This window comes from Pongo pygmaeus, chromosome 1 (genome assembly GCF_028885625.2).
Source record: "Pongo pygmaeus isolate AG05252 chromosome 1, NHGRI_mPonPyg2-v2.0_pri, whole genome shotgun sequence".
NCBI classification, from domain to species: Eukaryota; Metazoa; Chordata; class Mammalia; order Primates; family Hominidae; genus Pongo; species Pongo pygmaeus.
The window spans coordinates 144519302-144535891 of record NC_072373.2 but is presented as its reverse complement, the minus strand read 5'-3'; the positions used below and the strand labels follow the sequence as shown (position 1 = coordinate 144535891).

The 16590-nt window shown below is 39.3% G+C and overlaps 1 protein-coding gene across 18 annotated transcripts in view; it reads right to left on the bottom strand.

The window, feature by feature from the left end:
• DDAH1 (dimethylarginine dimethylaminohydrolase 1) overlaps positions 1 to 16590 on the bottom strand; it is a 266616-nt gene that overhangs the window by 247319 nt on the left and 2707 nt on the right. The window lies entirely within an intron of this gene.

Sequence of the window (16590 nt, the reverse complement as noted above, 5' to 3'; positions counted from 1 at the left end):
TGACTAGTAGAGAGCCCTCAGTGTCATCCTAGGTCATTCAGTAGAGACACCAGTAGAGTCACACCTTAGTAGGAGGACTGAACTATCTCTTGAGTGAAAGTTATTCTAGACCTGCCCTAGAAATATATTAAAATAGGCCTCAAATGGGTCAAACTGATCTACATGTAATTTACTCCCCAAGACAAAGCTCAATACTATTTAAAGAATGACAACAAATCCCCAACTCAACAACATAATAGCCATAATACTCAGCTTTCAGTTAAAAATTACTGGACATATCAAGAAGCAAGAAAATGTGATCCAAAAGAGGAAAAAAAATCGATCAATAGAAGCAAACTTAGAAATGATGGAGATAATGAAATTAGAAGGTAATACCATTAAAACAACTATTATAGCTATGTACTAGTATTTAAAGTAAAACATAATGTGATGAGAAGTGAAAATCTTTTTTTAAAGAATGAAATAGAACTTCTAGGGATGAAGAGTATAACATATAAAATAAAGATTTCACTGGATGAGTGTAGAAGCAGATATGACTCTGCAGAAGAAAAGATCAGTGAACATGAGGGCATAGCAAATTAGAATATATCCAAAATGAAGCACACAGAAAAAGACTGAAAAAAAAATTAACAGAGCTTTTTGTCTTGTGGAATAATAGCAAGCAGTCTGACACATGCAAACTTGTCCACATGGAGAGAAGTAGGAGGACAGAACAAGTATAAATTATGGTGAGAAATTTTCCCAATTTGATAAAAAGAATAAACCCACAGATCCAGGAATCTAATTAAATCCCATGCAGGATAAAAATGAATGACACCAAGACAAATCATTGAAAACCAGTGATAAGGAGAAAATACCAAAAGCAGCCAGAGAAAAAAAGACTAATTACCTACAGAGTAATCAAGATGAAATAAACAGCAGACTTTTTGTCAGAAACATGTAAGCAAAAAGACAATGGAACAACATCTTTAACATGCTAAAAGAGGCAGGGGAGGGGAAAGCCTGTCAATCTACAATTCCAAACCCAGCAATAATATTCTGCCTAAATGAAGGCAAAATAAAAACTGTTTTAGCAAAATAAAAGCAAACAGAACTTACTGTTGGCAGACCTGAACTATAAGAAATGTTCAAAGAAGTTCCTCTAGTAAAAGAAAAATCATATGAGAGAAATTTGGATCTATACAAAGGAATAATGAATGTCAGAAATGATAAACATGTGAGTAAATATGAAACACTTTCTTTAAAATATAATTGAAGAAAAAATATTTACATTGAAATATGGAGTGTGTAACATATATAGAAGTACAATGTATGATGCAATAGCACAAAGACTCTTGGGGGAAAATGAAAATATATTATTGTAAGGTTCTTACATTATATATGAAGTAGTCTAATACTATTTGAAGAAAGACCAGTAAGTTTAACAATGCACATTGCAAACCCCAAAGCAATCAATTAAAAAAATAAGTAGCATTAGAATGATTTTTACATTGGAACTATATAGAAAATAATAAAAAGAATAAGGCTTAAATCCTTTGGAGAAACTAAGTATCAATTCTGACTGAACTGATTATTGCTTATAAGAAACTGGCAACCTATTTTGAAAAAGTGTATGTTATCTAATGAGAATCTTTAATGTGTCTGTAATTAATATTAATGTATAAACATTAAGGTTTTTTTCCTATTGATTCTACATTTTTTTATGGAAAGTAAACAAATTAATGAGCATCTTTAACACAAAATTAACTGAAATTTTTAAAAATGTATGTTCTTTGTGTAATAAAATCTATATTATGTTATTCTACATCATTAAATGTTTACTTTTCCTCATACGACTTTAACAAAAAGATAATGTCATTCCATTCAGGGAATGTATCCTAGTGGTTTACATATAGACTTTAGTATCTGACTATCTGGGTTCCAACCTCAGCTTGACTATTTACCAGACATACGACTGTGAGCATGTTACTTAATACCTTTGTATTGTAGTTTCCTGTAATGTAGGGAAAATAGTGCCTACCTCAAAGAGTTATTAGGAGGATCAAATGAATTAATATATTGAAAGCATTTAAAAACATACCAGGAAAATAGCAAGTACTATAAGAGTGTTAACTATAATTTATAAAAATTACTATACTATGGCTAGAGAACTGAGATCCAAAGAAATAAAAAATACAGATGTTGTAAAAAGAAAAAACTACTTGGGAACTATTAGGTTGGTGCAAAAGTAATTGCACCAACCTAATAGAAGAGCTACTTTAGTTCTACCCTATCACTAACTAGTTGTGTGGCCACAGACATGATGCTAAATGTCTCTGGGCCTCATTTACTCATGTGTTCTCTTCTCCCTCATATCCTACTGTGATCTCTTGCACAGATATGAAGAATCTAGTGTATTATATTATGTTAAGTACCAAGACATTCTCTCAAGGTTCTTATTGGGGAGAAAGTCACATTTAAAATTAAAGTCATGTTTAAAATTAAAATTAAAGTCACAATTAAAATAGTACAACATGTTAGGTGTAATGATGGAGACCAGAGAACTGCCTGCCACTACAGAAAGCCAGTGAATCCATGGGCATTACTAAACTCTTGTCACCCAAAGGAAGGTCAACTTAGAACGTATACTTCTACGGCTACTGTTCTAATTTTGATTGTGCTTCTGCCATTGATGATATTAGCTCATGGAACTAAACTTTATTGGATGTTGGATTAGTAGGTGAATGATCCCTTTTGCAGCTTCTTTCTAAGGAGAATTTGCAAATGGCATCAAGGGTCACCCTGTTTGACACAGTTGCTTCTAATCCCTCCAAATAATGAAGCCATAATTGACTACGCATTTTTATTCTTATGTAAGAAGCTACTTTTAAGATAGCATCATAGCAGCTAATTACTACAATTTTAAGTTTGAACCCCTTCTAATCCCTAATAATCCAAGGTAGAACAAAAGGCCAAAAAATATACAATGGCTTTATTAAAAAAAAACCAGAAAACATGAGAAATTTTAATGCAATAATCTCACTGTATTAAATCATATTTAAGAAAAGATAGATATGAAGTTGATTTAGAAATTATTATGACTATCATAAATACTTGAGGATATTTAAAGATAAACTAATAATGCAGGGCATTTTTAATAGTTTACCACAAAGACCAGTCACGTTTGTTCCCTTTAAAATATGATTTAATCAAAAAGAAGAATAAAAGTTTCTGTTATGGGTTGAGTTGTGTCCTCCAAAAAGACAGGTTGAAATCCTAAGGCCTAGTACCTGGGATTGTGGCCTTGTTTGGAAATAGGCTGTTTACAGATGTAACAAAGTTAAGATGAGGTCATACTGAATTGGGATGGACCTAATCCAATGACTGGCGCCCTTCCATAAAAAGAGGAAATTTGATCACAGAGACACAGGCACATGGAAGAGAAGGCCACGGAAAGATGGAAGCAGATATTGGAGTGACACACACACAAACCAAGGAACACTGAGAACTGCTGGAAGCCACCAGAAGCTAGAAGAAATAATTATTTTCTATAACCATTGAAGGTAGCATGGCCCTGCTAACACCTTGATTTCAGACTCTCAGCCTCCAGAACTGTGAAAGAATAAATTTCTGTTGTTTTAAGCCACCCAGTTTACAGTACTTTGGTATGGCAGCCCTCAGGAATTAATACAGTTTCTTCAGCAAAATTCCAATGGCAGGACTTCTACTTTCAAGCCAAAATGGAGGAACAATGATTTTCCTGCCTGAAACAAATAATAAAACTGGACAAATTATATAAAACAACATTTTTCAGACATAGGACACCAAATTGCACAGCATAGTGATTGCTTAGAGTGGGGAAACAAGACAAAACCTACAATTACCCCAGCTTACTGCTTGAAAAGAAGATCTAAGCTGTAGCACAGGCAGGGGGAACCCAGGCAGTCGGAACCCAGGCAGTCTAGCAGTCTCCCTGGGTTGATGAGAGCTAGTTTTTTGGTGAAGCAATTATGTCTAGAGATAATGGGCAGAGTGCTGGACAGGAAAGAGCTACACAAAGAGAGCTCCAGAGATCTGAAAAGGGCACCCCTTATGTCTTCAACTAAGTTCTGTTCAGTACATTCAGATGAAGAAATTATCCCAGGCTGGGGAAAGAACTGCCTAAAAGGAGCAGAAGAAACAATTCTTGCAACATACAAAGAGCTGGGAATATTTTGTGTTCTCAGCAGCCAGAGTGGAAAACTTCACAAATTATGGGGCAGCAAGTGGGATATTCAGAAAGGTTTTGCCTCAGTCCTGGGGACAAATCAGCCCTAAATTAAATGCCACTTTGGTCTCTACAAAACTTAAAAGTAAGACTTGAAAGCATTAAACAGTTTCCAAGTAACTGTGTTCCAGAACAAAATTCAAGAATATTTTAAGGAATATAATATCTAACACCCGACAAGGTAGAATTCACAATGTATGACATCCACTCAAAACTTACTAGCATGCAAATAAGCAGAAAAATATGATCTAAAATTAGGAGAAAAATTAATCAATGTAAACAGACTCAGAAAAGACACACATGATAGAATTAGTAGGTAAAGAGATAAGAGTTATTAACTATATTCCATATATTGAAAAAGGTTAAGGAAAGATTAAGCATGCTAAGTAGCAACATGGAAGATATTTTAAAAGATCGAAGTCAAGCTTCTAGAGTTAAAACTACAATGTCTAGGGCTGGGCGTGATGGCTCACGCCTGTAATCCCAGCACTTTGGGAGGCCAAGTTGGGCAGATCAAAAGGTCAGGAGATCGAAACCATCCTGGTCAACATGGTGAAACTCCATCTCTACTAAAATACCAAAAATTAGCTGGGCATGGTGGTGTGCACCTGTAGTCCCAGCTACTCGGGAGGCTGAGGCAGGGGAACCGCTTGAACCCGGGAGGCGGAGGTTGCAGTGAGCTGAGATCGCACCATTGAGCTCCAGCCTGGCAACAGAGCAAGACTCCATCTCAAAAAACAAAACAAAACAAAACAAAACAAAACTACAATGTCTGAGATAAAAAAATATATATAATAAATGTGATTAACAGCAGATTATATACCTCCCATAAAAGATTAATGAACTTGAGATATAGCATTAGAAATTTTCCATAGTGAAAACAGGGAAAAAGACTAAAAGTAAAAAACAAAGAGAGTTCCAGTGAGTTGGTGAAAACTTTGAATGACCTAATACATATGTAATTGGAGTCTTTGAAGTGCAGAGAAAGGTAGTGGTGAGACCAAAACACATTTGAAAAAATAATAGCTGAAATTTTTGTTTAAATTTCATGAAAAATTTAAACTCACAGATCCAAGAACACCAAGTGCAAGAAACATGAAGAAAACTACACCAAGGCACATCACAAATTGCTTAAAAATGGTAATAAAGCCAGATGCAGTGGTTCATGCCTGTAATCCTAGCACTTTGGGAGGCCCAAGAAGGCAGATCACTTGAGGTTAGGAGTTTGAAACCAGCCTGGTCAACATGGTGAAACCCCTCTCTACTAAAAATACAAACAAATTAGCCAGGCATGGTGGCGGGTGCCTGTAATCCCAGCTACTCAGGAGGCTGAGGCATGAGAATCACCCAGGAGGCAGAGGTTGCAGTGAGCCGAGATCGTGCCACTGCACTCCACCCTGGGCGACAAAGCAAGACTATGTCCAGAAAAAAAAAAGGAGAAATTCTTAAAAGCAGCCAAAGAAAAGATACATTGTGTCCAGGTGCAGTGGCTCATGCCTGTAATTCCAGCACTTTGGGAGGCCAAGACAGGCGGATCACGAGGTCAGTAGTTTGAGACCAGCCTGGCCAACATGGTGAAACCCCATTTCTACTGAAAATACAAAAAAAAAAAATTAGTTGAGTGTGGTGGCACACACTTGTAGTCCCAGCTACTCAGGAGGCTGAGACAGGAGAATCAGTTGTACCCAGGAGGCAGAGTTTGCAGTGAGCTGAGATCGTGCCACTGTACTCCAGCCTAGGCGATGGAACAAGACTCCATTAAAAAAAAAATGCACAGAGAAGAACAAATTTTCGAATGTCAGCTGATTTCTCATCAGAAACAACATAAGCCAGAAGCAGCAGGGCTATAATGCAATGAAAGAAAATACTGCCAACCTAGAAGTCTAATATCCAGTAAAAATATCTTCTAAAAATTAAGGTGAATATACAAATCAGTGCATAAAACAACTGGTTAAAACCTTATTAAAGTCTGTAGTCTAGTTATTAGTATTGCTCTCATGTCAGTTTCCTGGTTTGATATTGTACTAGTGATAAGATGCCACTCTTGGAGGAAGCTGGGTGAAGGGCTCATGAGATTGACTCTATGAACTATTTTTGCGACTTCCTATGAGCCTATATTATTTCAAAATAAAAAGTTGAAAAAAAGAAAATTAAAAAAAAGTTTTTCAGATATGCAAAAGCTAAAAGAATCCATTGCCAGCACACCTGCACAAGAAACATTAAAAGAAGTGCTTCAGGCAGAAGCAAAAATAATACCTAAACAAAGGAATAAGGAGCACCAGAAATGGTAAATATAAAAGACTTTTGTCTCATTTTGTATATCTTTCTAAAGATAATTGGATGTTTAAGGCCAAAGTATTGGCTGGGTGAGGTGGCTCACGCCTGTAATCCCAGCACTTTGGGAGGCCAAGGTGGGTGGATCACCTGAGGTCAAGAGTTCGAGACCAGGCTGGCCAACATGGCAAAACCCTGTCACTACTAAAAATACAAAAATTAGCTGGGTGTGGTGGCACGCGCCTGTTATCCCAGCTACTCGGGAGGCTGAGACAGGAGAATCACTTGAACCCAGTAGGCGGAGGTTGCAGTGAAACGAGATCACACCATTGCACTCCAGCCTGGGCAACAAGAGCAAAACTCTGTCTCAAAAAAAAAACCAAAAAACAAACCAACAACAAAGAGTTATAGTTCATAAGCCAATAAAAAAGGAAATACAACAGAATAATAAAACAATTCAATCCCCAAAAGGAAGAAAAGGTAGACAGTATTAAAAAGTAGAGAATGGGCCATGTGAGGTGGCACATGCCTGTAATCCTAGCACTTTGGGAGGTCAAGATGGGTGGATTGCTCCAGCCCAGGAGTTCAGCCTGGGCAATATAGTGAGAGCTCATTTCTACAAAAAATTATCTGGGTGTGGTGGTGCACACCTGTAGTCCCAGCTACTCAGGAGACTGATGTGGGAGGATGGCTTGAGCCTGGGAGGTGATGGTTGCAGTGAGCCAAGATTGCACCACTGCACTCCAGCCTGGGTGACAGAGCGAGACCCCATCTCAAAAAAAAAAAAAAAAAAAGAAGAAGAAAGAAAAATAAAGTAGTAGAGAATGTCACATTGAATAAGAAGGCAAAACCCAAACTATAAGAAACCTAATTTAAATATAAAGACACAAGTAGGTTAAAAGCAAAAGGATTTTTCAAATAGCATATAAATACTAATCAAAAGAAAACTAGAATAGGGATTAGATTTCAGAACAAAGAATATTACTAGGGATAAAGAAATTGTATTAGATTAGTTATGGTTCTCCAAAAGAAACAGAACCAGAAAAATGTATGTATGTATATATGTGTGTGTGTGTGTGTGTACATGTGTGTACGTGTGTGTATGTGTAGAAGTAGAGAGAGATTTATTATAAGGAATTGGCTCATGTGAGTATGGAGGCTGATAAGCCCCAAGATCTGTAGTTGGCATGCTGGGAGACCTAGGAGAGTTGATGGTGTAGTTCCAGCCTGAAGGCCAGCAGGCTTGAAACCCATGAAGAATCAATGTGTCACATTGAGACTGAAGGCAGAAGAAACCTCACATCTCAGCTCAAAGGTAATCAGGCAGGAAGAATTATCTCATACAGAAGAGTCAGTCTTATTGTTCTATTCAGGCCTTCAGCTGATTGGATGAGGCCCACCCACGTCAGAGAGTGCCATCTGCTTTACTCAGTCTACTGATTCAAACGCTAACCTCATCCAAAAACACCCGCACAGACACACTCAGAATGTTCAACCAAACATCTGGGACCCTGTAGCCCAGTCCAATTTAATGCATAAAATTAACCATCAATGATATGGTTTGGCTCTGTGTCCCCACCCAAATCTCATCTTGTAGCTTCCATAATTCCCATGTGTTGTGGGAGGGACCTGGTGGTAGATGATTGAATCATGGGGGTGGGTATTTCCCATGCTATTCTCGTGATAGTGATGGGTCTCACAAGATCCAATGGTTTTAAAAATGGGAGTTTCTCTGCACAAGCTCTCTTTTTGCTTGGTGCCATCCATGTAAGATGTGACTTGCTCCTTTTTGCCTTCCACTGTGATTGTGAGGCCTCTTCAGCCATGTGGGACTGCAAGTCCAATAAACTTCTTTCTTTTGTAAATTGCCCAGTATCAGGTATGTCTTTATCAGCAGCGTGAAAACAGACTAATTATGAAATGAAAGAGTCATTTCATAATCACAGATGAGTCAATTTATCCAGATGATATAGCAATTCTAAATGTTTATCCATCTAACAACAGAAGTTCAAAATACATCAAGCAAAGCCTAACAGAACTAAAAAGAAAAATAGACATATTCATAATTGTAGTTGGAGATTTCAATATTCCTCTCTCAATTATCCAAAGAATAGGTAGACAAAAAAATCAACACTATCAAACAATTTTGCCTAACTGACATGTATGGATCACTCCACCCACAATAGCAGACTAGAGATTCTTTTCAAGATGGACTATATTCTGGGCCATAAAACCAGTCTCAAGAAGTATAAAAGAATTCAAGTCAAACACAGTTTATTTTCTGACCACAATAAAATGAAGCTAGAAATAAATAACAGAATCATACCTGGAAAATATCCAAATATCCTAAATAACACACTTCTAAATAACCTGAGTCAAAAAAAAAATCAAAAAGGAAATTAGAAACTCTTTTAAACAGATTAAAAATAAAAACATAACATGTCAAAATATGTGAGATGCAGCTGAAGCAGGAGTAGAGGGAAATTTATAGCATTAAGTGCTTATAATAGAGAGAAAATGTTTTCAACCAGTGACCTCAGCTTCCATATTAAGAAACTAGACAAATAAGAGAAAATTAAACCCAAAGCAAACAAAGGAAAGGAAATAAAGACAGATGGCACATCATGAACAACAGTGGAATCAAATAAAACAATATCCCAAAATGCCACTAAATGTAATGGAATCCTGCAACACTGTCATTTTACCCAATATGCTCTCCCTTCTTATCCACTGTGCCCACTGCCTAGGGAAGGGTTTCAAATAATCAGGCTCACCTTTAACACTATACAACAGAAACCTTGCATCATTTCAAGTAAGGCCAAGAACATAATTCACACATCCACTAGCTATCATTAGAGCACCAGAAGGCACACGTTTACCCAAAAGGCTATGCACATTAGGAAGCCTAGATTGCTTACCAAAGGGAAGTGCAAAGACATTTAAAATAAAAATATGCAACTCCTTATGAATGAGAGTTCATAATTAAAGGATCCTTATTAAAGGATCCTCAAGTCTTTGCTAACACTATGTCCAAAGCATAATAAATTATATCCAAGCAGAGAAAAACACAACTTGCCCTTCCAAGCTTTATGGAGGAAGCTCTGGAAGTCTCAAGAGCAGTACCATCCAGTGTGACAAGAAGACTTCACCCCAGTGTGGGGCAGTGTTCAGGCAGGGCTCCTAAAGCAGCTCATGTATACCGTACCTTTATGAAGTCACTCATTGTATACACACTGTTTATGCAAGCTCTCCTCTGGACTGTGTCGTCCTCAAAGTCAGGGACCACATCTGTCATCTTTGTATCCCCAAACCCTAGTATGGTACAATCATTTCACAAATGTGCTTTAAAAGGCCTCCTTTTACCACCACTCCCCAAGAATCTACTGAGTTTTAAATAACACCTGATGCGATTGCCTGAAGACTGAACAGTAAAAACAAGACTTCAGATCCACATTGAAACCAAAGAACAGAGACTTATGTCTCCTTTCTGAGTTCAATTAGATTTTTAAAACATTCTTTTTAAAGTCGATTTGTTTTGTTTCCAGTCTACAGTAAGAGTTTGAGTGGGTCCAGGTTTTATCTGAAGCAGTCTGCCCATCCTTTTCCCATGATGTTCTGGAAGAAAGCAGACTGCTGATGACTCACAACTCAGCACACTTGTTAGTTCCTATGTACTGACACCAAATTGTGTTCCAAAAGAGAAGCCTTTACAAAGGATCAAAACCTGGCCCTAGGATGTGGTTCATGTTCTAAGCTTTCCAACATGGTGCTATATTAACTGCATTTGGTTCCAGGTGGGTTAATGACTAATAGCTGGAGAGGTGATTTCAGGCAGAAATTGTCTCAATTCTCACTTTCTGTCACTTCAGAAGTTTTCCCTGAGTTTGTTTCCAACCCCATCTTCGTCCTCCACTTCCTTCTCTGGCCCCAGCTTTCAGGGTTGCAGCTCTTGGAAAAAGCATTTGCAGGATGGCCCAGCTATGCACGCTGGCCCTTTCTAGTTGCTTTTCCTGAACTGGGACTCAAGGACTTCTCCTCTGTTCAAAATAGCAGAGCAATGAAAGTGCAGGAAGCCCAGAGGAAAGAAAGGTGGAGGGAGTCTGGATTAGTGGTGATAACAAGAAATGAATCCATGAGAATGTCCTAATTCATGGTTGCTCTTCAGCTCTCTTGATTTCCACAACCTAGTCTTGCTAAGTCAGTTCTTCCTTATCACTCACTATACCCCATGCTCACAGTGACTGCTGACTTTCTTTATTTACCACAGAATGTGACCCTCCCCTCCCAAAGGCTCTCCAGGAGCTTCAGATTTAAACCAAGCTGACGCTGATCACAAACATTTGTAGGGCACATCTCAGTTTCTGGAGAGCTGAAACAAGACTTCATTCAATCCTCCCAATAATTCTGTGCGATATTATTATTTCTGTTTTACCACCCACGAGACTGAGGCCCGGTGAGATTAGGTGGTTAACCTGAGTTGCACTACAGCAAGTGTACCCTCTGACCCCTGCATTCTTTCTTGCTACCACGTAGCCTCAAAGCCTCTACAAAGAGTTCAGCCTTTCTTCTCCTGATGCCTGATATTTTCTATTTTTGTTTCTGAGCCTTCTCTCCCTTGCTTATTCCATACCTTTGATCCTTAACCTCCCCTCTCCAACACACACACTGTCACACACACACACACACACCTCAGTGCACTTATCTAACACCTTCTTCATAAAGTCATCTAACTTCCTTCTCAAAGCAGTCTTCCAGGTTACAGCATAGTACTCTAGTGCAGCCTCAGACTGCCCGTGGCAACTCCCATCCATTTTTCAAACACAAAATAAGAAAATCATACTTCCTTAGTTATTTTTAATTATACTGCACCATTTCCTCTGGAATCTGTCATCTGTCCCTGGAAAACAGAGATTCCATATGTCTAAATCATTCTACCCAGTGCCTAGCAAAGAAGCAAAGATAAGTGCAGGCTATCACCATGCCTGTTCTCTGATCAAACCGATGGTGACAGGAATGTTCACGTGATGGCAATGATCCCATTCACTTTAATCTGTACCTCCTTTTAAAAGCTAAAGAGTCATCAGTGGCTCAAAGACTTCAAATCAGTGCATCTGAAAGTGATAAGGAACGTGTAAAGGGCGGGCTCTATAAAGGCGAAGTGGTGGTAACAATAAAAAAAAAGAGAAAAATGGCAAACACACATAAAGGAAGTGAAAACTCAAGGAATCAGGACTGTGTAGCAGAAATGTAGAAAGAGGACGGAACTTGGAGTCAGACAGGCCTGGATTAGAATCCTTGTTTGGTCACATTCTAACTGTCTGATCCTGGACAAGTTGCTTAACTTCTCTGAGCCTTCGTTCCCTAAGCTTAGAAAGATGTCAAAAAGCTCATCTCAGAGGGCTCTCCTGAACATGAACCTGTAAAGCGTTTGGCCCATGACAGTGCCCTGTAAATGTCACTTCCCTTCTCTTTCCCCTTCTGAAAGAAGGATCCATAATGATAAGAATTTTCAATAGCACCCAAAGTGTTGGTCCCATCTGTAATCAATGCATTTTAAGAGGCTCACCTGAAAGTTCTCACTTTTAGATGTTTTCTAATCTCTCAGGAATGTGCACATTCCTTGCAGTCCCCAGCTTCAAAGGGAACGTGTATGTTAGGGAATAACTGTGCCCAATCCCTCTCATCCACAAAAACATACACACTAACAAGACCTCACATCTTTAAAGGGTGAGACTCAGAGTTGGACATCCCTTGTCTGTACACCCAAAGCTGCACTGCTTTTAGAGCTTTAATCCACAGTATTGTATTATCTATTTAAACATCTGCATCTCCCCTAGGCAGCTAGAGCCATGAAGCAAAGTCCGTATATTATTCCTCTTTGCATTGCTGCCTAGCATGCAGCATGCCATACATGTCATGTTAATTAGAATGAACTGAATCATCTATCTTCTGGGTCTGCAATGCTTTAGCATATAGTCTACACTTTCTAATTCTCCCAAAGACATTTTCCAGAGCCTTGGAAATTTTAAGCATACAATACATATTGCCTTTGTCCTTTTAGAATGAACTGTTTATAAGCTTTTTTTTTTTTTTTTTGTCTTTTGAAAGCCAAAACCTAACTACAAAGGAAGGGGTAAATGATTTCAGAGAAGCACCCGGCACTATGTTTTTTCCTTATTGCCATAATCTTGGGCAACCCCCACCCCACCAAACATTCAATGCTCAGGGACACCTTGTGTAAGGCACACGCAGGGTGTGCTTGGCAGGGGCCTGGAGGGCTCCGTGCTTAGTAACTCTGTTGTAAGGATAACCACAGGCTGTGGGAGGTGGCAGCTCTGCCTGCCTCAGGTAACAAAATTGATGGTGATGACTAAGTTACAGTAGACGGATCTCTCAATCTCTGAGAAGTTCCACCTCTGTTCTGACACATCTCTTTCTTTTTTCCTCCCAGAGGAAGTAGAAACAAGCTCAGGCAAGGGCGCCCTAAGGAGAGAACCCTTTTTCATTGTTTAACTTGTTTATTACCAGACTCTCATTAAGAAACTGTGGGCCACAATTACTGAAAACACAAGCTAAAGACACATTTAGAACAATATTTAAGTGACAGATTCACAGTCAGTTGTTAAGGGGAAGTCAAGAAGTTGCAGGCAACTTCCTGAACTTTAAGGCAGATTTCATGAAAGACAAATACCATGCTCTCCCTGAAAGGAATGGTCTTTGAAACAGGTATTCTGCTCTACCTTAACAACCCTGCCCCCTTGTACCAATTACCGACATCTAGCAAAGCTTCAATTTTCTCATCTTTTTAATGGAAATAAAATACCCTACAGAGTTGTTTATAAAGATCAGATGAGATTGTGTATACTAACCATTTAGCCATTGGGAGGCAAAGCCCGGGCCCCATAGATGCTTCCAACTATCCCTATGTCTCCCAAGTGCTAAGGCCAAGTGTCAGCCAGCACTAACGCTCAGGCATGGCATTTTTTACCTCTCTGATTCCTGGGGCACTTGAGTACACCACTCCTGAGCTGGTGCAATCCTATCATCTCATAGATGAGGAAACCAAAGCAAAACCTCACATGGCTCACCACTGCCTGTAGGCAAAGTCCCAGTGCCATGAAAGGTAAGCCTATCTGAGTGGTTTTTTGGACAGTCACTGGTGTCTCAGTGCAGCCAGAATACCCAGCTGGATGGATCCTTTTAATCATATCATCTATATACCATATACCAAAGAATTTTATTGATTTTATAACTAGAGTTCTAAAGAATAGAAAGTATTCTCTAGAGAATAAGACTAGCTCATTCTATGTTAATTGTAGTGAAGGTAAAGATAATGGTGGTGCTTGGCAGTAGGAATAATTGTAATTTATTAAGTACTTACTATGTGCCAGGCATCAGGCTGAGCAGTAAATGTCTTATGTTTTCTTTCACATAGTAAGTCCAACTGCTTGAATACTCCCTTACACTCAATCCCCAAGACTTGCAAAAGTTTGTCACAAATAAATCACTTCAATCTGTCTGTAGAATCTGTGTGCTCATCTACTGTGCCCAGAGCAAATCCTTTCTAAATTCTGGATGTGCTATGTGTGATGTTAGTGGTTGGTTAAGAGACAGGTATCTCCAGAAATAAAACACGAAAGGCAGAGGTTAATTGCTGATTCTCTCAATCTGGAGCCAAGCCATTTGATAATGACTTATAATTATTATATTTCATATTGCTCAATCATCTCTAGAAGACAGATTGCAGGGTGTGGTGGGAGAGATGCCTTCCAGTCCTTTCCAATAAAATGTTTCTGTGTTATCACAAAACAAGAAGTTCTGTAAGGTAAGGGAGTTAGGAATGCTGGCTTCCTGCAGATAGATGCCAAGCGGAGAAAATAAACAGATAAGAGTTCCCATGGGATACGGATGCCCTAAAAAAGTGTTTCCTATCATATTGCCAAGGCGATGCCAGCTGCTTACAACATCAATTCAGGGGGACAGGAAGGAGGGAGATAGAGTAGTGGCTGGAGAGTGGATGAAGTAGAAAATTTGTAAAAAGCTAATTCCAATTTTGTTAATAGGTTATAAATTCCTACAACCAAGAGGTAAGTAGCAGCCCTGATTCTTAAACAAAATAAAGTCTAGACAACTTGACAATTAAATGGAGCCCAGGGTGCTGTTCCCTACAATTTCACAGGTGGCTGGGAGTTACAGAATGCTGGAGCAGGACAGATTCTTAGAGATATTCAGTCTGGAGATCACAACTGGCACCCACAGACATTGTCTTCTTGGATTTTCCAAGGATTAGCCTAGATGGCATTTTAACATTGTAATTAATTGCCAACATTTTAAAAATTTGAAGACTTCACATAAAAATTCAGATCTCTAGTATCTCTTTTTAAAATGAGAAAATAGGCAAACAGTGAACTTACATTTTCACCTAGTAACCATTCAGCCTCTCGTAGATGGTCCCAGTGTCCCCATGGTTCCCAAGGCTGAGGCCAAATATCAGCCAGCACTAATCCTGAGTCATGGCATGGTGTTACCTGGCTGAATCCTGCAGGCACTTGAGTGTGCGTCCTCTGAGCTGGGAGAATCCTGTTATCTTATAGACAAGGAAACCTAGGCAAAAAGCTCACATGGCTCACTCTGCAAAGTTCCAATGCCATGACAGCAAGGCCATTCGCAAATGGTCCCAACTGACATCTCTTGCCAGTTTTCAGAAGGAATCCTATGGTCCAGTGCATCAGACTGATTGTTATGCCCAGTCAAGGCCCTGTTCCCTTCCTCTCAAATGTCCTGCCCTGCTATCAAACTACTGTTCATCCTTTCAGCCCCAGATTAGTTGTTCCCCCTAACTCCTCTCAGGCAGTGAAGTATCCGCACAGCATTTATGTACCCACTTCTGCAATATGCCTTACAGTCCTGTGGGGGACGTTCAATATTAAAATCCTCTTTTTCATGTCACCAGTACCTAGCACTATGCCATGACACATCACAAGCTCTGAATAAATCTGGGATTCAGGGAAGGGTAAATACACTGTCCTCAAATATATGGGTAATTAGTCCAGGCGCTATGGCTCATGCCTGTAATCCCAGCACTTTGGGAAGCCGAGGCGGGTGGATCCCTTGAGGCCAGAAATTCGAGACCAGCCTGGCCAACGTGGTGAAAACCCATCTCTATTTATCTATCTATCTATCTATCTATCTATCTATCTATATGTAATTAATTATAACACAGTTGGGGAGAAAACGGGTTAAAAACAGATGGGGAGCCTGGTGCAGTGGCTCACACCTGCCATCTCAGCACTTGGGGAGGCTGAGATGGGCAGATCACTTGAGCCCAGGAGTTTAAAACCAGCCTGAGCAACATGGGGAGACCCCATCTCTACAAAAATTAGCTGGGTGTGGTGGCGTGAGCCTGTAGTCCCAGCTACTCAGGAGGCTAAGGTGGGTGGATGGCTTGAGCCTAGGAGGTCAAGGCTATGGTGAGCCTAGATCATGCCACTGAACTCTAGCCTGGGTGACAGAACTAGACCACATTACAAAACAAACAAACAAAACAAAACAAAAAACTAACAACAAAAACAGACTGGGTCCACAATGAACACCCAGACTGATGAACCATCAAGTAAGTGATGCTGAAACCTTCATCTCAATGACAAATTCAATTCCTACCAGGCCAAGCCTTATTCCAGAAATAGGGATTGCCTGAACAATGTGGCTTATGAGGTGTCAAAAGAACCCCAGAGGTCCTAATTATCTTCCCCACCAGCCTGCCAAGGCGCTTAAAGACCACTCTGTAAATGTATCTGCATTAAGACCTTTTCTGTTAAAATACAACACTCCTTTTCTCCCTCCTTCCTAAGAGCCAGTACATTAGGCAATTCTCAGGGGTTAGCACAGCTTCAGGTAATTTATCAACTATTTTTTATATCTGATGCATTTCAGCTAGACTATTTGGGTAAGCTGTGATAGAGTTAAATAAAGGTAAATTTCCAGGAGAAGAGGATGGGCCTGAATGTCTGAGGTAAGAGATGGAGAGTAGGCAGTATAGCACAGTAATTAAGTGTGAGACCTTATTATCT